Source organism: Aotus nancymaae, unplaced genomic scaffold, assembly GCF_030222135.1.
Source record: "Aotus nancymaae isolate 86718 unplaced genomic scaffold, 86718_ANA_hifiasm-v0.15.2.pri h1tg000002l, whole genome shotgun sequence".
Classification (NCBI taxonomy): Eukaryota; Metazoa; Chordata; class Mammalia; order Primates; family Aotidae; genus Aotus; species Aotus nancymaae.
This window is the reverse complement of record NW_026988413.1, coordinates 52,266,130-52,286,628: the sequence shown is the minus strand read 5'-3', so window position 1 is coordinate 52,286,628 and position 20,499 is coordinate 52,266,130. Positions and strand designations below refer to the sequence as shown.

Genomic DNA, 20,499 nt, shown 5'->3' with positions numbered 1-20,499 from the left:
TCTCCAGTGCTGTCCTTCGTCTGTGCTCCTCTCTACCCACATAATGAAATGCTCTCTGTGCCGACACACAGCTCAGGGGTTGAAGTACCTCCTCCCTTGTGTTCATTTGGATTATGCCTTATTGTATTTTCAGAATTTCATTTTTTTTTAGAGTCCTCTACTTCTTAAGTCATATTTTGTTTTAAGGTGGGGGTTCTCAACCCTGGCTGCACATTAAAATGATTGGAGAAATCAAACCTCTGGGCTATGGTTTTCCAGTTAATCATAAACATCTCTCATGTTTAGGTTCTTCACATAATCATAAAAGAAAAAGGTATTAAAATCGACTTCATCAAAATTAAACATTCCTGTTCATCAAAAGCTACTGTTAAGAAAAATAAACAAATCACAGACTGGCAGAAAATATTTGCTATGCATATATCTGACAAAGGACTTACAACCAGTATATATTAGCAATTGCTGCAATTCAGTAATAAAAAGATGAATAGCTCAATTAAGAAATTGATCAAAAAGCTTGAACAGGCACTTCACAAAGGAAAATTTGTAAATGATCAGTAAACACATTAAAAGCCATTTAACATCATTAGTCATAAGGGATGTGCAAATTAAAACCAAAATAAGATACCTACTCACATGGCTGAACTTTAAAAATGACAACACCAAATGTTAACAAGGATGCAGATCAACTGGAATTCTCATTCATTTCTGGTAGGAGTATAAAGTGGCACAACCACTTTGGATATTGGTCTGGCAGTTTCTCATGAAGTGAAACATACACCTACCCAATGACCAAAAACACTACTTCTAGATGTCTACCTAAGATAAATGAAAATAGACGCAAACTAGAAGACTTTAAAGCTTTATTAATAATAGCCCAAACTGGAAACCATCCAAATGTTCCTCAACTAGAAAAGTAATAAACAAGTTGTGGTATATCTCTACCATAAAATAGACTCAGTAATAGAGAAGGAGCAAACTACTGCTTCCCATGACCACACAGATGAACCTGGAAAACATGATGCTGTGTGGAAGAGATCACACACAAAAAGGTACCTACTGCATAATTCCATTTATATAAAGTTCTAGAATAAGTACGCTAAAATACAGAGAACCAGAGCAGAGGTTGCCTCTAAGACAGGGCATCTATGAGTGTCTGGAAACTGCCAGAGAGAACATTCTGGAATGATGTGTCTGATGTCTTGATAATGGTGGATGTTACAAACATATGCATTTATCAAAACTCATTTTCCAATGGGGTCTTAAATGTTGTATATTTAATACCTACACATGCAATTTACAAATTATATATCATAAGGAGAATGAAAGTTTAAAAATGCTTCCTAGATGATTTTGCTGCACAGTAAGAGTCAATTCAGTGCTACGCTGGCTCAGTTCATAAAATGTCTCTGTCTTTTCCCTTCAGTTTGAAACCTTCTTTCCTAACATCCACTCCCCTTTGTCTGCCAGCACCGTATTCCAATATCTTGTAATTAGGAACTCAGTAATACCATGAACACTCATCAAAGATGTCTTTTTTTCCAACACACCAACCTTACCTTCCTGTTGGACAAAATGAAGTCTAAAACACCAGGTCTACTTTCTGAGCAAGGGAGTTATCAGTTGGATAATGGGAAAAATGATTGCCATTCCAGATGGATAACTGGAAGAATGACTTCTTGTAGGAGAATGAAATGTGTAGAAGCTGTCGAGGAGGTGATGCCCTTTGGCCCTGCTCTCTTATCCATATGCAGAGGTAGATGTTTTCATATTATATTTTGGGAAAGCATTTTTGATTCACTTCATCAGAGGAGCATCTTTTTGCTCCTAGGCTTACTGATTTTGATGTAGTTGAATAAGTTCTTAAAGTGAAGTTCTATGTTTCTTTTTGTTAGATGCACTTCTTTTGAATAAAACATGCTTTTAAAAATTACTATTTCCATTCTAATTTCTCTCTTGCCAAGACCCAAGGATATCTGGGAGAATTTTTTTTTTTTTACCATCATGTGTTTATATGTTTGGACTACTTATTACCCATCTTCTTCAGATTTTCTTATCTGCAGGAGATACCAAGACCTAATTTAGCTTATTTTCTGAAAAGCCAGTGTCAAATACCTGTGAGCAATACAGAAGAAACAGATCACCTACTCAGCAGCTTTAACTAAGATTCAGCTAATAACTGAAAAGTCAGCCACAAAGAGACCCTGAAGACACAAAATAGATGTCATAAAATCCACACACTTTCCTCAGAGGCCAGCCACTCGGAGCCTCAGTCACAGTCAATTTCTGCTCACCTGGGACACAGGTGTAACATCTTCACAGCTTGGTTAGAAGCACCAAGTTAGAAGACAGAACAAAGATGGCCCTTGCAGTCACGTGAATCGATAGCTAGAGAAGAGACAATCCTTTCCACCTTCACTTTATCCTATTAAAATAAAAATGAGCCTGGGCACAGGGGCTCATTCCTGTAATCCTACTGCTTTGGGAGGCTGAGGGAGGATTTCTTGAACCTAGGAGTTCAAGACCAGCCTGGACAACATAGTGAAACCCCATCTCTACAAAAAATACAAAAGTTTTGCCTGGTGTGGTAGCACGTGTCTGTAGTCCCAGCTACTAGGGAGTCTGAGGAGGGAAGATCACTTGAGCCTAGGAGTTCAAGGCTGAGTTAGCTATGATGGCGCCACTGTACTCCATCTTGGGCAACAGAGTGACACCCTGTCTCAAAAAGAAAAAAGAAAAACATAAATAGAAAGATCTAGCAGCTATTTTTTTCAGGAGCACCCATGTAAAATCATTCTCAAGAAGCTCTAGAGGCATGACCACATTTGAGGTCAATGCAAAACAGTCATTGATGGTAATGCCTTTAAGCCAACAAGGAAAGGCTAAATGTTGAGTGCAGTACTCTTTAAAAAAGGCAGAGAGGTGTGTAATATGGTTTAGAAAGGTCTCTATTGAATTGGGTGGAAATAAAAGTTTTGACCGTTTAAGTGAGTACGGTGCAGTATCTTAAACCTTCACTGTCCTGGCATAGTGCCCTCGTAGACAGTTCTGGGGTAATGCCAATCATGGAGGCAGAACCAGACCCTCTCTGCTATCCTCCACAACCCACTCATGCCCCCTTTCTGGATGGGGCAGTGCCCTTCAGTAACTACAGCCATTCCTGCGTGGGTCTCAGCTCCAGTCCGCCACTCTGTGTTCATGCAGCACCTGCTACCTTTCTTCCTTGAAGCCTCTGCCACCTGCCACCTCATCTCCTCCTTGGACCTCCAAATCCAACAGACTCCAGTTATCTCTGTGTGGACTCTTCACTCTTCGAATCCATCAGAGGCTCATCTCTTAATCCCATGAATCTGAAATAAAAAGCAGCAATGCATCGAGAAGTTCTACAGATGAAATGTTAATGACACTTGGAATTTGTTTGAAAATAAGCCAGCAGGAATCAGCATAGGAAAGGCATAGGCAGAACAAGATGCTGGTGCCACTGTACTCCATCTTGGGCATCTATTGACAACCGTTTGGGGTTGGATGATGGTGTCATGGGGCATGCTGCCTCTCTTTGCATATATTTTTAAACATGTCCATTTAAAAAGGAAGGTGGCCACAGTGGCTTACACCTGTAATCCTAGCACTCTGGGAAGCCAAGGTGGGAAGATCATTTGAGGCCAGGAGTTTGTGAACAGCCTGAGTAATATAACAGGATCCCATCTCTACAAAAAGAATATTAAAAATTAGCTGAGCATGGTGGTGGACACCTGTAGTCACAGCTACTTGGGAGGCTGAGAAAGAAGGATCATTTGAGCCCAGGAGGTTGAGGCTGCAGGGAGCCATGTCATGCCACTGCACTCCAGCCTGGGTAACAGAGTGAGACTCTATATCTGAAACAATGAAAATTAAAAAAAAATTTTTTTAATTTAAAAAAGTTACAAAGAAGACATACTGCCTAATCAGGTTCTCATATCTTCATGGACAGAGAGTGTACCTTCACTTTACCATTAGCCTAAGATCACTCAAAACACCTGGAAGTTATTATTTTTAACAATATCTCACAAGTATGCCTGCCTCTCGCCATTCAATATACATTATGGTGCAGATTATTCAGAGCAGCGTTAAGGCATCAACGTAAGTGCAACTCCATGGAGTCAGGGACAGAGGTCGAGATGAAGCCGTTCTTTACCTTTGAGGACTTCTGGCACCCAGGCCCACACCCACAGTTCAGCTCTGCAATCTGGCTGTCAGAGAAGTGAGAGGCGAAGTTTGAACCCATGTGAACTACACGTTTTGGGACTTGAATCTTCAGAAACTTGGCTCTCTGATGAGAAATTACTTCCCTTCTCCATGGACTCAGCTTTTCTTCTCTCCCCTTCCCTTTCCTCCTTCCTCTCTTCCTCTTCTTTCCCTTCATCTCTTCCTCCTTCCTTCCTTCCTCCTTTTAAATAACTACCACCACCAACACTACAAAAACCTATAGCTTATGTCAGATCCTCTAAAGAGTTATAAAGATTAAGATACAAGTGTGAAATAAAGAAACTTAAATTAATTAGAATAATTTTGATCATCATAATTAAAACAATTTTTCTTTATTGTGGACACTTTCAAACATATAAACATCTGACTTTGTACCAATGAACCCCTTGTACCAATGACTCTACTTGAGTTGCCAATCTCTATTTCATCCTTTCATCTATTTCTCCCAATCATGCCCACCTTCCTCTTCACCCCACCCCAGATTACTTCAGAACAAATCCAAGGCATCATATTGTTTCATCTGTAAATAATTCAGCAGTCCCCTCCCCTCCTCTCCCCTCCCCTCCCCTCTCTTTCCCTCTCTTCCCCTCTCTTCCCCTCTCTTCCCCTCTCTTCCCCTCTCTTCTCCTCCCCTCCCCTTTCTTCTCCTCCCCTCCCCTCTCCTCTCCTCTCCTCCTTTCAAGAGAGTCTTGCTCTGTCACCCAGGCTAGAGTGCAGTGGCGCAGTCTCGGCTCACTGCAACCTCCGCCGGCTGGCTTCAAGTGATTCTCCTGCTCTAACCTCCTAAGTAGCTGAGATTACAGGTGCATGCCACCACTCCTGGCTAATTTTTGTATCTTTAGTAAAGATGGGGTTTCATGATTTGGTCAGGCTGGTCTCAAACTCCTGACCTCGTGATCCACCCGTCTTGGCCTCCTAAAGTGTTGCGATTACAGGCGTGAGCCACCGTGCCAGGCCAATTCAGCAGTATTTCTAAGAGATAAAGTCTCTCTCTTTTTTTAAACATAATCACAATACCATTGCATCTAAAAAACAATAATTTATTAATGTTATAAAATATTCAGTCAGTTCTCAAATTTCCCTGATTATCTCCTTTTTATTCTTAGTTTGTTCAAATGAGGACCCAAATAAGATGCACGCGTGGCATTCTGTTGAAATAGCTCTTGCTGTTCATAATCCATAGGCTTCCTTGCCCTCTTTTGTTTTCTTGCCGTTTATTGGAGAAACTGAGATATTTGTTTTGCAGAATTTTTACTGTTCTGCATTTTGCTGTTTGCGTCGTCATGGTATTGTTTAACATGTTCTTGTAATTCCTGTAGTTGCCTATAATTCCTCAAATGACCTGTAATTCCTATCAACTGATAGTTATACCTAGGGCTTGTCATTATTAGCAGTAATATCAAAAACTTCACTTCTAAGACTGGCAATCTCTATGTCTGACATCTTACCACGGTGAGTAAGGCAGCATCCCAAACTCTTCTGAGTCAATAAGAAAAGGATAACTCTTGCAGTAATGCCAAGTTTAGTTTCTGTTCACTTTGCAAAAAATGTGTTCCCATTACTGGACCCATGACCATTAACTAGAATGTACTGGGCCTCCTCTCCTGTCTGTGCATGGGAATGGGCACAGCCAGGTGGAAAGAGCACGAACTTGGGAGTCAGACAGCTCTAGATGTGAATTCTGACTTCACCTTTTATGAAATACATAGCTTGTCTAGTGACTTCCTATCTTCGCTTCTCAGATTCCTTGTATACAAGGATAATGTCTATCTTACCAGGCTGCCAAGATGCACCTGACGTGTAGTATGTGTTCAATAATTGCTTTTTTTTCCAGCCTAGGTTAAAAATGGGAATTTTCAAGAAACCACAAACCCACGGGGTTTGTTTAGCTCCAAACACAGATATGGCATTTACCAGCTTCATAAACAGTAGAGGAGGCTTTCAGGCAAGCCCCAAGAAAGCACATTCAGAAAGGGGAAGGAATATGGGAACAGGAACTGTTGTTCTCTTCTTTCCTTGTACTCAGAAAATCCAGGAAATTCTTCCTAAAGAAAGCATGACCCATTTCAGCCTAAAAATGTGCTTCTCTCTGGACTGAACTGTGCTGGCTTAAGAACATATTTCTTTTACCAAAAGATGAGTTCACAGTAAGTGACTCAGAAACATATGGATGAAATTTCCCTTAAGCCTCTCAAGAGATTAGAAATTAAGGGAAAGAGTGCCTGGCAAAATGCGTTTGGGGTTTTGCCAAGCCTAAACCAACTGAGAAATAGTTAAGACACAAGGCAGATCTCAAATGCTGCCAAGTTTACCCATCTTAGCAGGACAGGGATTTATAATTAGAGCTGCTCAGAAAAGCACTGCCTTACGGGTGGCAAAGGACAAAAAAGGCTTTGTCCCCAACGTCTCCACAGGCTGCAGTTTCCCAGATGGACCCTTAACAGTGTACACACCCTCCCTATCGCAGGGTCCTCAAAGCCACCGCCTCTGCCTAGCAAGGTTCGCCTTCTACACCACACCCCTGACATTCTCTCCAGGCCTCTTTTGTTTCTGGTCCAGGCTGGATGCATCACACTGTGAATTCCTGGGTGAGAAAGAACAAATCTTGAGGCGTGTTCTTGAATCACAGTGGAGAGCCATAATGGGAAAACATGACAAAGCAATTCCCTTCTCTGACATACACATTTTCCTCGTCTCTCACCTTTGTCACTTTTCCCCATTTCTTTGCCTTCTGTGGGTTTCTTTTTTCTGTAAAATGAAGGGATTGGATCCATTGCTTTCAAACTGTGCTACCTGGAGCCACTTGATCTGGTAGGGCCCAGTAGAAAAACAAAAAGATGGGGAGACGCTGAGAAGGGCTTTCTATATATATATATGTTTTTGATGTAGTCTCGCACTGCCTCCTGGACTAGAGTGCAGTGGCATGATCTTGGCTCACTGCAACTTCCACCTCCTAGGTTCAAGCGATTCTCCTGCCTCAGCCTCTCAAGTAGCTGAGATGATAGATGCCCACCACCACCCCCAGCTAATTTTTTGTACTTTTAGTAGAGACCGGTTTTCACCATGTTGGCCAGGATGGTCTCAAACTCCTGACCTCGTGATTTGTCCCCCTCAGCTTCCCAAAGTGCCGGGATTACAGGAGTGAGCCACTGCACCTGGCCAAGAAGGGCTTTCTTCCAAAAAAATAAAAAAGGAGGGGGCTCCAGCATAGCATTTCCAGGAAATCAAGAGATCTGAAGTTAAACAATTTGAAAATCACAAGTCTGGATGAAGTCTCACGTCCCTTCCGACCAAACACTGCCGGTGTGGTGTGCCTCGCTTCTCAGTCTCCATTCACTAACCCAAATATCCCCAAAGATGTGCACCGACTCTTCTGTCCAGCATTCATGAGAGTGCTCCTGTGTGCCAGGCCCTCTGCCAAGCACTGGGCATACAGCAGTGAACAGAACTCCTAAGGGGCTCATAGACCAGTTGGGAAGATTGGGATTAAACAAATAAATATGTAAATCCAAATCAAGAGGTATCAATACCAGGAAAGACAAAATCATGGTTGAAAGTTGAGCGGGCCTGGGGTTGGAGACAGTGCCCGAAGCATCTCCCCTACCTGCCTGACTGCCACTGGCCCCTCTATAGCATAGCTAATCGTTGTTAAGCCTTTGAAAGTTTCCATTGAAAACATCCCTCTTCTACCTGACGGGAGGGTTAAGACACCCAGAGCACAAAGGAGCTGATGGGTTTAGTTAGCTGTTACTGCAGAAATCCAAGAGGATGGGCTTGAGAGAACAGACGGAGGGCTTTAGATGGGTGAGTGTGGGAAAGTCTGCAGCTTGCTGTGCTGAGGAATAAATCCAGGTGGATCAGCAGGAGGTGACCCAAAGTGCAACTGAAGTCCCTGCCAGGGTTCATCTTCACATACTCCACTACCGTACCTAGAGCTCTCCTGAACACCTTTCTCCCATTCCTCACTGGGTTTTGCTAGACATGGCAAATGTTAACTTGCTCTTTCTTTGCCCCTGTCTAGCTCTTTCTCTTTGTACATTTTATAAAGAGAAAAGGAATGAAAACAAAAACTGAAACAACTTCTGGAGACATTTCCATGGTTTCTACTGTGGGTAAGGGCCATACTCATCGTTCCTGGCCTGCAGCGTGTCTGACCTCTTACCTGAGAGGGAGGTGGGGGAACTACGCAGAGGGAGACTGGCTTGGCTGCTTGAAGAGTGAAGACTCCTGTGGGGCACTAGATGGCAACATTTCTCCAAATGTAAACTTGGCAAGGCCCTGTGGACAGGTCAACAGTGCACAGGTGTCAATCCTGACACATTTTGTGAAACCTGAGCTTGTGTGGAGGAGAAGACTGAAGCCAGATCTGGTGGAAGGGAGGTCCTAACAATCCATCTCTCAGAGCCCAGCCCGTAGTAAGAGCCTGGTGGTGTTAACTATTTCTACCACTACTACCACTGTTCCCACCACAACCACTGCTACAACCATCGTCATCATCACCTCCAGCACTATCACCACCACCGCCACTAATTGAGTCACTCATGTTGGTATTGTATTTTGTCGGTACTGGAAAATTAAACCTTCATTCAGACTAATTCTGGGAGGAGAGATCTAGTTAGCAATATACATCTTTTCAATGTTTTTGTCAAATCTATGCTACAAGTAGATTAACAAACTGCTGCCCAGTATTCAGGAGAATTGCTTTAATGAATAGATAAGGATGGTTTGTATCTGCATATCACTGCTTTTGGTAGATAAGTAGTTGCTTCTTATCTACTTAAGCAATATTTGAAAACGGTGGTGTTCTATGTGAATGAAAAGCTTGTGTTTGCATTATCAATGTATTTAGCATGCGCTTTCTGCTTAGTAACCAGCCCCACTCTCAGGCCCCGTCCTTTCAATTAGTAACCTGTCACTGTATTGAAGTGTTCCCCTTGAGGCATACCAGTGACCCACGGAGAGTCAAAACATGGCACTTGATACAGAAACAAACATTTGCTGAACTTACGTAATCGGGCTGGTCAGATAAACGGTTTCTTGGCGACCATGAATCTAACTTATATGAAAGAACAGGAATCAAGGTTGTCAAGAGGGTGGGAATGTCAAGGGGAAGAGGGTCGCCAAGCAGTTATAGGACCCAAGTTTGACGGCTGGCCACTTGTGTAGATGCCTTCAAGCCCCAGCGCTCCATAGCTGCCACTTGACAGAGGTAGATTTTTTTTTGCATAGTTCCATTCATGTACTCGATCAAGATGGCAATTAACTTCTACCATGTGTCCAGCGTGCTTTCAGGCTGTAGGAAGACATCACTGCACAAGGTGTCTGCCCTGATGAGGCTTACATGGTAGATGTAAGGTGGAGGAGAGAAAATAGAAATAAAGGTTTGATAAGTGCCAATACAAAAAGTAAAGCAGGATTCAGACACAGTGACAAGTGATGGGTGTGTGTGTGTGTGTGTGTGTGTGTGTGTCCTTTGACTAGATAGATTCATCAGGGAAGGCTGCTTGGAAGAGATGACATTTGAACAGATAAACTCGAGTGAAATGAGGGGGTGAGTCATGTAAGAGTCGCTCAGCTAAAACTAAAGCATGTATCACCATTATGGTGAACTGACCTAAATCAGCTCGGTCTTGATGCACCAGTCTTAAGTTCTTTTTAGTTGAAAATCATTGTTGAAAGTTTGAGATAAATAAGTGCTATATGTCTTATTTATTTGAGATAAATAAGTCTGTATCCCTCCAAAATTTGTAAGTTAAAACTTAAACTCCAAGGTGATGGTATTAAGAGGTGGAGCCTTTGGGGAAGTAATTAAGTCCTGATGTCTTCACCCTTGTGAGTGGAATTAATTCCCCTATAAAAGAGGCTACAGAGAGCTGCCTGACCCTTCTATCCCTTCTACCACGTGAGCACACAGGAAGAGGTGCCATGTTGGAAGCAGAGAGTAGCCTTCTCCAGATGCTGAATCTGTTGCTGCCTTAATCTTGGACTTCCCAACCACTTAGGTTCTCTGGAAGCAGATACTGAGACAGAGTTTGGGGTGCAAAGTGTTTACTAGGGATCAAATCCTTAAAAGGAAGGGGGAAAGAACCCATATCAGAAACAAATGCAAATGACATGAAACCAGTTAACATATACAGCCAACTAGTTCTGCTTTAAAAAACCTCAAAATAATTGAATATCACAAAGAGTATAGATTATCTTTAAACTTCATGTATACTCATTACACGTGTTTTCTCTTACTAGTCTATCAAAAGCATGACATGATTAGGAGTTTATTTCCATGTTGACGGAGCTTTGTAATCTATACATTGAAGGCAACTATTAATGGCAAATAACTGCTCTGGCTTGTTTTTTGTTTGTTTTTACTGCTCTATTTGAATTCTCTTCTGTTAGAATTTAAGTTCAATAAAGTTTAAGGTAAATTAAAAAAACCAAAGGGAAGGAATCTAGATTGGGCAGAGGGAAAATGGAACTGTAATGCACATCCAACAAAGTCCCAACCAAGCCAATGTTGAGTTTTAGCGTGGATATTGTAATGAGAAAACCCTGGAATCACACAGAAAAACCTTCCCTTAAACTGGGAGGGAGTGAAGAGACCAAAAAATGACAAGTCCAGCCTAGCAAATAGATGAGTTTACTAGGACTTACATATAAGGAACTCCTGGATAGCAGCAGGACAGCTTTAGAGATCCACGCTGCCCGCTCCCCCATCTCTAAGCTGCTTTTAAGCTCATTTTCTGGCTGTTTGCCGTGTGTGTGGCGGGGGGGGCAGGGTGAGAGAGAGAGATGGGACTGTTTTTCTTGGTAGGTTTGCAGATACTCTCTGGGATGTCAGGTTTCTCAGGGACACCTGCTCCTCAGCTAAGTACCGTGGACTTCACTCATGGCCTGGCCTTCAGGATTCAGGAAGTAGACAATCCCTCAGCAACCTGGTGGGCTGAATGCATCACACTACAAATATTAGCCATCAGGGTAATCTTGCACTGGGTCAAATGGCTGGGTCTTTATCCCCCACCTGGCTCAGGCAGTAGATAAGGGCTGTGGATAAGGAGGCTGTCTGCATCTGAAGCAGACCCTGAAGGAGCAGGCAGCTGCAGCTGTCCCCTGATGGTCCTCTGCACAGCTGGCTAGCAAGTCTTTCCTTGAAGGAGGACTCTAGACCATACATTTATGGATCTACGACAATGTCAGAGGTGTTTGAACCAGAGCAGCTCCATCTTGAATAGGGACTGGGTAAAATAAGGCTAAGACCTACTGACCTGCATTCCTAGACTGTTAAGCATTCTAGGTCTTGGGATGAGATAGGAGGTCAGCACAAGGTACGGGTCGTAAAGACCTTGCTGATAAAAACAGGTTGCAGTAAAGGAGCTGGCCAAAGCCCCCCCAAAACCAAGATGGTGACGAGAGTGACCTCTGGTCGTCCTCACTGCTACACTCCCACCAGCGCTGTGACAGTTTACAAATGCCGTGGCAACATCAGGAAGTTACCCTATATGGTCTAAAAAGGGGAGGCATCAATAATCCACCCCTTGTTTTGCATATAATTAAGAACCATAAAAATGGGCAACCAGCAGCCTTTGGGGCTGCTCTGTCTATGGAGTAGCTGTTCTTTTATTCCTTTACTTTCTTAATAAACTTGCTTTCACTTTACTGCATCGATTCCCCTGAAATTCCTGCTTGTGTGAGATCCAAGAACCCTCTCTTGGGGTCTAGATTGGGACCCCTTTCCAGTGACATCTTTCCTCATGTAACAGCGAAGAATGTAACACATCTAAAATATGCTGGCCAATCCACACATCTTGAATACCTTCAATTTCACAAAGGAGAGTCCATTTCTAATATTCATCATATTTATTAACGATGAACTAATTTAAACAATAAAAATCCATTTCTGACATTCACTATGCTAATTAACAAAGCCTCAGGTATTCAGGGAGACATCGATTAAAGAAGCACTTGAAGTAGCTGCCTCTAGAGTGCATCCTTTCTGATAAAATACTAGCTCACTACCCTGGAGTAGAATTTTCCATTAAAGCAACTGACTGTCCTTAGAGTAAAAGCAGAAATGAACCAGCACACAGATAATTTCACTGCATCTACCTCCCTGGAATATTTAAAGTAAATTGGAGACACCTAAATGGCTCCCATTTAGATATGCTAGTCTTTGGGGTGTTGGATGGTTACTCTCTGATCTTGTCCAATCATGCTGTCTTATGGATTATTTGGTTGCAAGGGACAGAAACATCCCCGGACTCATTGGAGTTTAATGGGGGTTACTGTACAGATCTGAGGATTTGACAGACAACCTCCAGACACCAAGGCTGACAATGAAGGCTCAGAGTGGAATGAGGATGTTGGGATCCCAAACGTCCCCTGCCTCTCTCATGAGACCACAGCCTTCCTCTTCTCTCTGCTTGTCTGTGTGTCTGCTCCTGTCCTCTTCTCTCTGCCTTTTGCATTTCCTCATTGGCACACTTCCCCACTCCTGAGTCTATATCACCGTTGAGTTGGAGCGCTTCATCGCTGAAACATCACCATGACTCTTAGGTCAAAGTCTTGAAAGAGAAAAAAACAAAGGGAAAGTGTGATAGGCACAGCCCTGTCCATGGCCTAGGGTCTTTTGGGTTAGGACGTTCAGTCATCTGCGGACAGGGTGTGGTACAAACAGGGTAAATGAGGCCGGGCACGGTGGCTCACGCCTGTAATCCCAGCATTTTGGGAGGCTGAGGTGGGTGGATTGCTTAAGGTCAGGAGTTTGAGACCAGCCTGGTCAACATAGTGAAGCCCTGTCTCTACTAAAAGTACAAAAATTAGCTGAGCATGGTGGTACATGCCTATAGTCCCAGCTACTCCTTGGGAGGCTGAGGCAGGAGGATCACTTGAAACTGCGAGGTGGAGATTCCCGTGAGCTGAGATCATGCCAGTGCACTCCAGCCTGGGTGACAGAGGGAGACTGTCTCAAAAAAGAAAAGAAAAAAAAAAGATCAGGGTAAATGAGAGTCCTCCCTGGGACCGTGGGAGGACAAATTACCTCAGAAAAGGATGAAGATGGGGAGGCTCTAACCAGCATCATGCTGCAGTCCTGCTTACTGGGAGTACAGTATCTTTCTGGAAAATTCCTTGATTTGCACAGGTACACACATGTACAGCATGCATAGTCAACTAAACCAATCCAAGAATTACTGCCAAAGGCTATATATTGAAATCATGATATTTTTAACTTATGATATTCAAATGCACACATCAGGTGGTTTCCTAGACTCAGCTCATAAAGAAATGTCTTCTTGTTATCTTTCTCTGAGACTCCATTTGCTACAAATACCACCTTCTTGTTTGTAATTCAAGGAGGTTGGAATTGGCTTTCCTGTTGATGGCCACTTCCACCAGTCTGGGTACCAATCAGTAGCCATGGTTAGAATGGTATACAGTCTGTCCCTCACAGGCATTGTCAAAGGCTGTGAATCAAGTAGCTCATGACTAAACCTAGTCTACAGTGAATTCTCCAAGGAAACTCTGGCTTCTATCACAACTGTAGCAACCAGACCACAGCATAGGCTATCAGTCCAGGGATTTGATTCATGAAAGCAAAGCTGTCCTCCAGCCTGAGTACATAGAAACCTCATATTGTTCTCAGTGTTTCCTGTCACGCTTGTTTGCATCACTTAGAACTTCCCAGGGACACTGGTGTGTCAACTAATCTTATCAGCCAGGCATCCTTAAGCAGGCATAGCAATAAAGCAAACAGAGCCCTGTGTCCAGTTTGTAGGAGCTGGTCCTTCTGCCCAGGCCTGGGGAAGGCTCTCTTGGGTCCCAGAGTTCTTTCCCTCTGGCTTCCTATCCCTTTAACAGGAACAGAACCTTTATCTCCAGTCAGAGGAAAAGCGGAAGCTGGAGATGCCTCAGGCAGACAGGACTTCGCCTAATGAAAAACCTCAGAAATGCTTGGAGAGAAAAGCCTAGTGGATCCTGCTCATACTCTCCCACCTTGTTAGGGGTAGGAACAAGCAAAACCTGAGTACAAACCTGTGTTGACTTCTGTTGCCCACTCCTGGTCCTCTCCAGTTCAAATGCCTGCGGAGCTCACTGACTTCAGTGAACAATGATGACGTCTTTGCTAGAACATTCTCTCCTAAAAGCCTGTTGGAGAAATGTCCAAAACTCAAGGCACCAAATGAAAACATTCCTCTTTTCAGTTCCTCTCAATCTGACTGCCCTGGGCAAGTATCCTTAGGCCAGTAGTACTGCCTTGCCCCATGGCTGGCCCCATTGACAACTGAGTCCCAGACAGCTTCGCCCTGTCCACAGCCGCCACCCAAACGCAAACCCATGCTACTCTCCATGTTCTCTCTTTCCAGTTGGGTGCTGAGCCTCAGTTACCTGTTACTTAGAGCCTCACTCTCCTCCTTCACCTTGCAGGTCTCTCTGGCTCTCACTCTGTTGTTTCTCTTTAATTCAGATTTACAGTCTCCCTTTGGGTCCTGCACTTCTTGTCTTCCCCAATCCTGACTTGCTCCTGGAACCCTAACTCTAAGATGGGACCCTGTGGCTGGCAACCCCCCACCCCCCCACCCCCCGCCACAGGTCTCCCACAGATCAGGAGCCTCTGAAACACAGAAAAGTCAGTTGGAATGGAATCCATGCTACACCAAGGTGAAGACGGGAACTCTAGCCAAATCTGTAAGCAGCATATTTTCTTGTCTCCATGGAGCAGAACCAGAATGTTCTCAAATGAGAGTTTGACAGTGGTGCTTTCTAACCTCCTCTCGCTCAGGTAGACCAGGAAAATGAAACGTTTCTGTACTTGTTTTTCACAGAGGGAGACAACGGGCAGCTCTGGTTTGGGGCAATATGTGTTCATGACCCCTTGGCCTGACAGAGCTCCCTGGGGACATCAGAGGCAGCCCCTAGCTGATGGGACAAACGTGGTGGGCATGGACTATGGGTTCCTGATTTGGCCCTTCTATTGAGGTGGGAGAGCTGAAAAGTCTGCCATCTGCGCCACTTGCATTCCAGGTGTGAATATCTCCATTATACACGGGCATGATAATGTCACCTACAACTGGCTTGAGCCCATTCCTCCAAGACTGGTGAGACATTTATACCTTTGCTGCCCACCCCAACCCACCCACCTACCATCAGGCATTCTCTTTAGGGGTCCTCTTGCCTCAGAGGCTCTGGTCAGGGCTGATTTAGGATTCTTTCTGCCTTCACGATTCCCCTTCCCAGGCCTTTCCCTAGAAAGCCCCTGGCGGTTAGGGCTTTTTTATTCTCCCCAAAGCTCCCAAAAAAGACAGCTGAGCTTAAAACATCAAAGAGCCTGTCCCCATCTCTGACAGCCAAGAGCACCCAGACCCCATTCCTTCCTGATCACCAAACCCCTCCCACCTCACCTGCTCAGGGATTGACAGTGGGATTTCTTGTTATAGCAGCAAACAAGTGAACCAAAGGAAGAACAAAACGGATCCAGATTGAATTCTCACTCCAGTAGGTTCTTCTCCTCCACCTCTGCCACACACAAACCCCTTTGTCCAGTTACTTTTCTTTCCAGTGAATATGGGAGAAGGAATAAGAAGCAACACTAGGAGATGGGATCACCATTGTATTTAAGAGGACAGACGTGCTGTTTATTTATCTATTTTAAATTAATTTTTTTTTTGAGATGGAGTCTTGCTCTTGTCACCCAGGTTGGAATACAATGGCACAACCTCGGGTCACTGCAACCTCCACCTCCCAAGTTCAAGCAATTCTCCCGCCTCAGCCTCCCAAGAAGCTGGGATTACAGGCGCCTGCCACCACACCAAGCTAATTTTGTATTTGTAGTAGAGACGGGGTTTCATCATGTTGGCCAGGCTGGTCTCAAACTCCTGACCTTGTGATCTGCTCACCTCGGCCTCCCAAAGTGCTGGGATTACAGGTGTGAGTCACTGCACCCGGCCCAATTTAATTTTTAATTGACAAAATTTGGTATATATTTATTGCGTACAATACGGACAAATGTGCTATTTATGTATGTAAGTGCTCTGAATAGTGCAGTAATTGAGGACAGAGGGACTGCCAGAACCCAGACTGGAGCCAAATCACCCAGGTTTGAATCCTGTCTCTATCACTTCCTAGATTTGTAGACTTAGGCAAGTTACTTAACTTTCTGCCTCAGTTTTCCCACCTGTAAAATGGGGGATGTAGATGTTAGTACAACCGTCTCACAGTGTTATCGTGAGGATTAAAGAGTTATTCTATATGACGCACGAAGAACAGTATCTTTTTTTTTTTTTTTTTTGAGGCGGAGTTTCGCTCTTGATACCCAGGCTGGAGTGCAATGGCGCAATCTCGGCTCACCGCAACCTCCGCCTCCTGGGTTCAGGCAATTCTCCTGCCTCAGCCTCCTGAGTAGCTGGGATTACAGGCACGCGCCACCGTGCCCAGCTAATTTTTTGTATTAGTAGAGACGGGGTTTCACCATGTTGACCAGGATGGTCTCGATCTCTTGACCTCGTGATCCACCCGCCTCGGCCTCCCAAAGTGCTGGGATTACAGGCTTGAGCCACCGCGCCCGGCCGAAGAACAGTATCTTGCAATGAAAAGCACTATATAAATGCTTGCTCTTCTTATAGATAGCTATGATATAATAGTTCCGTTTCTGTCACCATGTACTTGGTTATCATAGCTTATATTTTAAGTGGGGAGCAAGTCTAATTTATAGCTTACTTTTAATGAATGCCTAGCTACTTCCAAAAGATATGGTAGTTGAACAATGGCAGTCACTGGAAAATTCATCATGTGGGGTTTGATTTGTAGTTATTTTATGGAGGATTATCATTTTTATCTGTCCTTTTTTTTTGTTTGTATGTTCACACTTGTGGGGTGGTGGAAAACATCTGAAACCCTGAGCCAGGAGACCTTGAGTGCAATAATGAGAATGCTGCAGGCGCCCTGTAACTTTGTGTGGAACGCGAGAACACCGTCTTGAGTACCTACCACGTGCCAGGACTTGCTCCTTCACCCAATCAAAAAGATGGTCCTTTTTGATTCTCACAAGCTGTTCTGCAATGGAGAGGCACCCTTGCCCCCACTTTTCAGATGAAGAAGCAGAATCAGAGAGCTTAAGTAACTGACCAGAGTCACAAAGCAAGTTCTGGGAGGAACTGGGCTTAAGGCCAATCCAATGCCAAAGCCCGCATGCTTCCTGCTCTGCAACTACCTACCAATCGGTCGAGACTCTGGACCACCTCCTCCAGACCACCTAAGCCTCAGGTTCTGCAGAGTTAAAACGAGAGTAACTGGTACCTTCTGGTTCTTCACATCTGGATGAGGAAAGATAAGCCCCATTGCTCAGATAGCAAGCAATTTAACCCGGATACCAAGCCTTTTAAGCACACGGAACTCATATCCATTTTTGACAAGCAATAGAGGCTATAAACAATGAGCCTGACCTTAATTCAAATGCTAACTGATTATGTTTGACAAAAAAAATGTAAACAGGGCTTTAATTGATTCATGTGCTTACAACTGGCGTTTGGTTTATTATTGTCTTCTCTGTAATAGCCTCCATCTGGGATCTAGGGACTGGGTTGCTAGGCAGAATCTCTGCCACTGGTTTGAGTTCAGAGCCAACATGCCTTCGTTGAGTCATTCATTTATTTAACAAGTTAATGGCACTGTGGCTTGCACTGGGCTACGGTCATCCGCAAAACACACATGGTCCCTGCCCTCACAGAGCTCACAATCTGATGGGCTGTAAACAAATAACTTCATGAAGAAATACGTAGTAAAAATATAAAAATTATGAATAGGCCTAGCCTGGTGGCTCACACCTATAATCCCAGCGCTTTGGGAAGTCAATGGGGGAGGATCACTTCAGCCCAGGAGTTAGAAACCAGCCTGGGCAACACAGTGAGACCCCATCTCTACATAACATTGTTAAACATTTAGTTGGGCATGGTGGCATGTGCCTGTAGTTCCAGCTTCTTGAGAGGCTGAGGAGGAAGGATCGCTTGAACCCAGGAATTCGAGGCTGCAGTGAGTGAGCTATGATTGCACTACTATACTTCAGGTCTGAGTGACAGAGGGAGAGATGCTATCTCAATAAATAAATAAATAAATGAAATCATGAATCAAGGGAAGGCGGTATCAGGAGAGAGGATGATTCGGAGTGGGGTCAGGGGATTTCCCTCTAAAATAGGATCTGCGTGTTGAAAAGGAGCCAGCTGGAGGAAGTGGGGGGAAGGATGGTCCAGACAGAGGAAACCGTGTGGGAAAATCCCTGGTCCTGCGAGGCTTGGTGTCCTTGAGGAGACAGAGGTCACTGCGGCTGGAGGGAGTGGGGGTGGGGCGAGTTGCTTGGGATGGGGTAGTTAACAAGAAGGACAGGGAAAATAGAAACATCTTAAACAATACATGGAAACAGACTTGTTAAAATACAGACTGTGGGAATATCCACAAGAAAGATAACCCAGTTTAACAACACATAATTTACAAAGGAAAAAGAAGAGAGGAGAAACCTACATTGAGAGACTTAAGAAGCCATACCGAAACTGTGGAACAATGTACAGAGCCCTCATACGTCGTCGGAGGGACTGTACGATGGTGCTTGTTGGCGGTGGTGGCAATCTTGGACTATGGGATAACCGTGTTGTATCAATAACAGGCCCCCCAGCCTCGTGCACCTCATTCACTTGTACGCTGAATAGTATCTGTTATACAGTGAATTGTGTCCCCCCAAAAGTTATGTTAGAGTCCTAACACTCAGAATATGTCTGTATTAGGGTTCACCAGAAAAAGAGAACTAAAGGGGAGATAGATGATAGATAGATGAATAAATAGATAATTTATTTTAAGGATTTGTTTCATATGATTACGGAGGCTTGGGAAGTCCACAATCTGCAGGCCAGGCCAACAGGCTGGAGACCCAAGGAAGAGGCTGATGTTGCAGTTTGAGTCCAAAGGCAGTCTGCTGGCAGAATTCCTTCTTGCTCAGGGAAGGTCAATCTTTGTTTTATTGAGGCCTTCAACTGATTGAATGAGACCCATGCACATTATGGGGGCAAGTCTCTTTTAAAGATCACTGGCTTAAATATTAATTTCTTGTAAAAATTGACTTCACAGAAACATCCAGATCAATGTTTGACCAAATATCTGAGTACCATGGCCTAGCCAAGTTGACACACAAAATTAACCATCACAGTGACCTTATTTGCACATGGAATTAGTTAAGTCTGAGTGCAGTTGTTAAGGTAGGCACTAAGCAAATATGACTAGTATCCTTACAAAAGGGGAGATTTGGACACAGAGACAGAAGCACACACAGGGAGAAGTGCACCACGTCTTCACAGGAAGGTTGAGACCAGGGTGAGGACAGCAAATCACCAGGAGCTAGGAGAGGAGCGTGCCCAGATTCTCCACACAGCCTTGAAAAAGAATCAACCCCATTGACACCTTGATCGCAGACCTCAGGCCTCAAGAACTATGGGACAATGAATTTCTGTTGTTTAAGCCATCCAGTTAGTGGCACTTTGTTATAGTTGTACCATATAAGCAAACAAATACAGCTTTCCATAATCCAAACAGTGCAGCAACAGAGAACAAGATACCAAACTCCTAGGCTCCAGAAGGCATGAGCTGGGCATAGACAGAAGAAAAATCTGAAAGAAGACGTGAGCAGGCAGCACCCATTTCTCCCTGCCTGCTCTCCATCCATATCCTCCCTTGCTTCTAGGCGAACAGATAAAGCCCTCAGGCTGAGTGGAGAGAGGAGAGTCAAAGAGCGAGTAAGAAAGTCACATGCTATGTGGAAGGCGTACATCCTCCCTATCTCCAACAGAACAGTAGCCAACTCACAGAGGTGGGTGTGTCTGGGGAGCACCTTTAAATGTGAGGATAAACTCCAGGGAGACTACATCTGATCCACTGTTGTGTGTCAAAGTGGGTAGCAATGATGGCAGAGGCTATCCTGAGTTTTCCATATCCCTAAAGGGGTGTGGCAGCCATCAGAAAACACCCAAGGCTCCTGAGTGAGGACACACAGAAGATACCTGGGAGACAGCAAGCCTGTGAGGCCTGGAGACCAGAATGAAGGCACCCTACGTGGGAAAGGCGCAGCTCACAGTGAGGATTGCAGGAAGCCTGGGAGGACGTCATGAAGACCAGCAGGTCTCTGAGACAGGGTGATGGTGTGTCTGAAGCAGCAGGCCAGCAGTGCACCAAGAAGGGAGTACCCTCTCCCCGTGCCCTCACCCAGGCCTCAACACTGTGTGGGCAGGT

The 20,499-nt window shown here is 44.3% G+C and overlaps 1 protein-coding gene across 1 annotated transcript in view; it reads left to right on the top strand.

The window, feature by feature from the left end:
- The window catches only part of CDHR3 (cadherin related family member 3), a 122,227-nt gene that overhangs the window by 16,280 nt on the left and 85,448 nt on the right, over window positions 1-20,499 (top strand). The window lies entirely within an intron of this gene.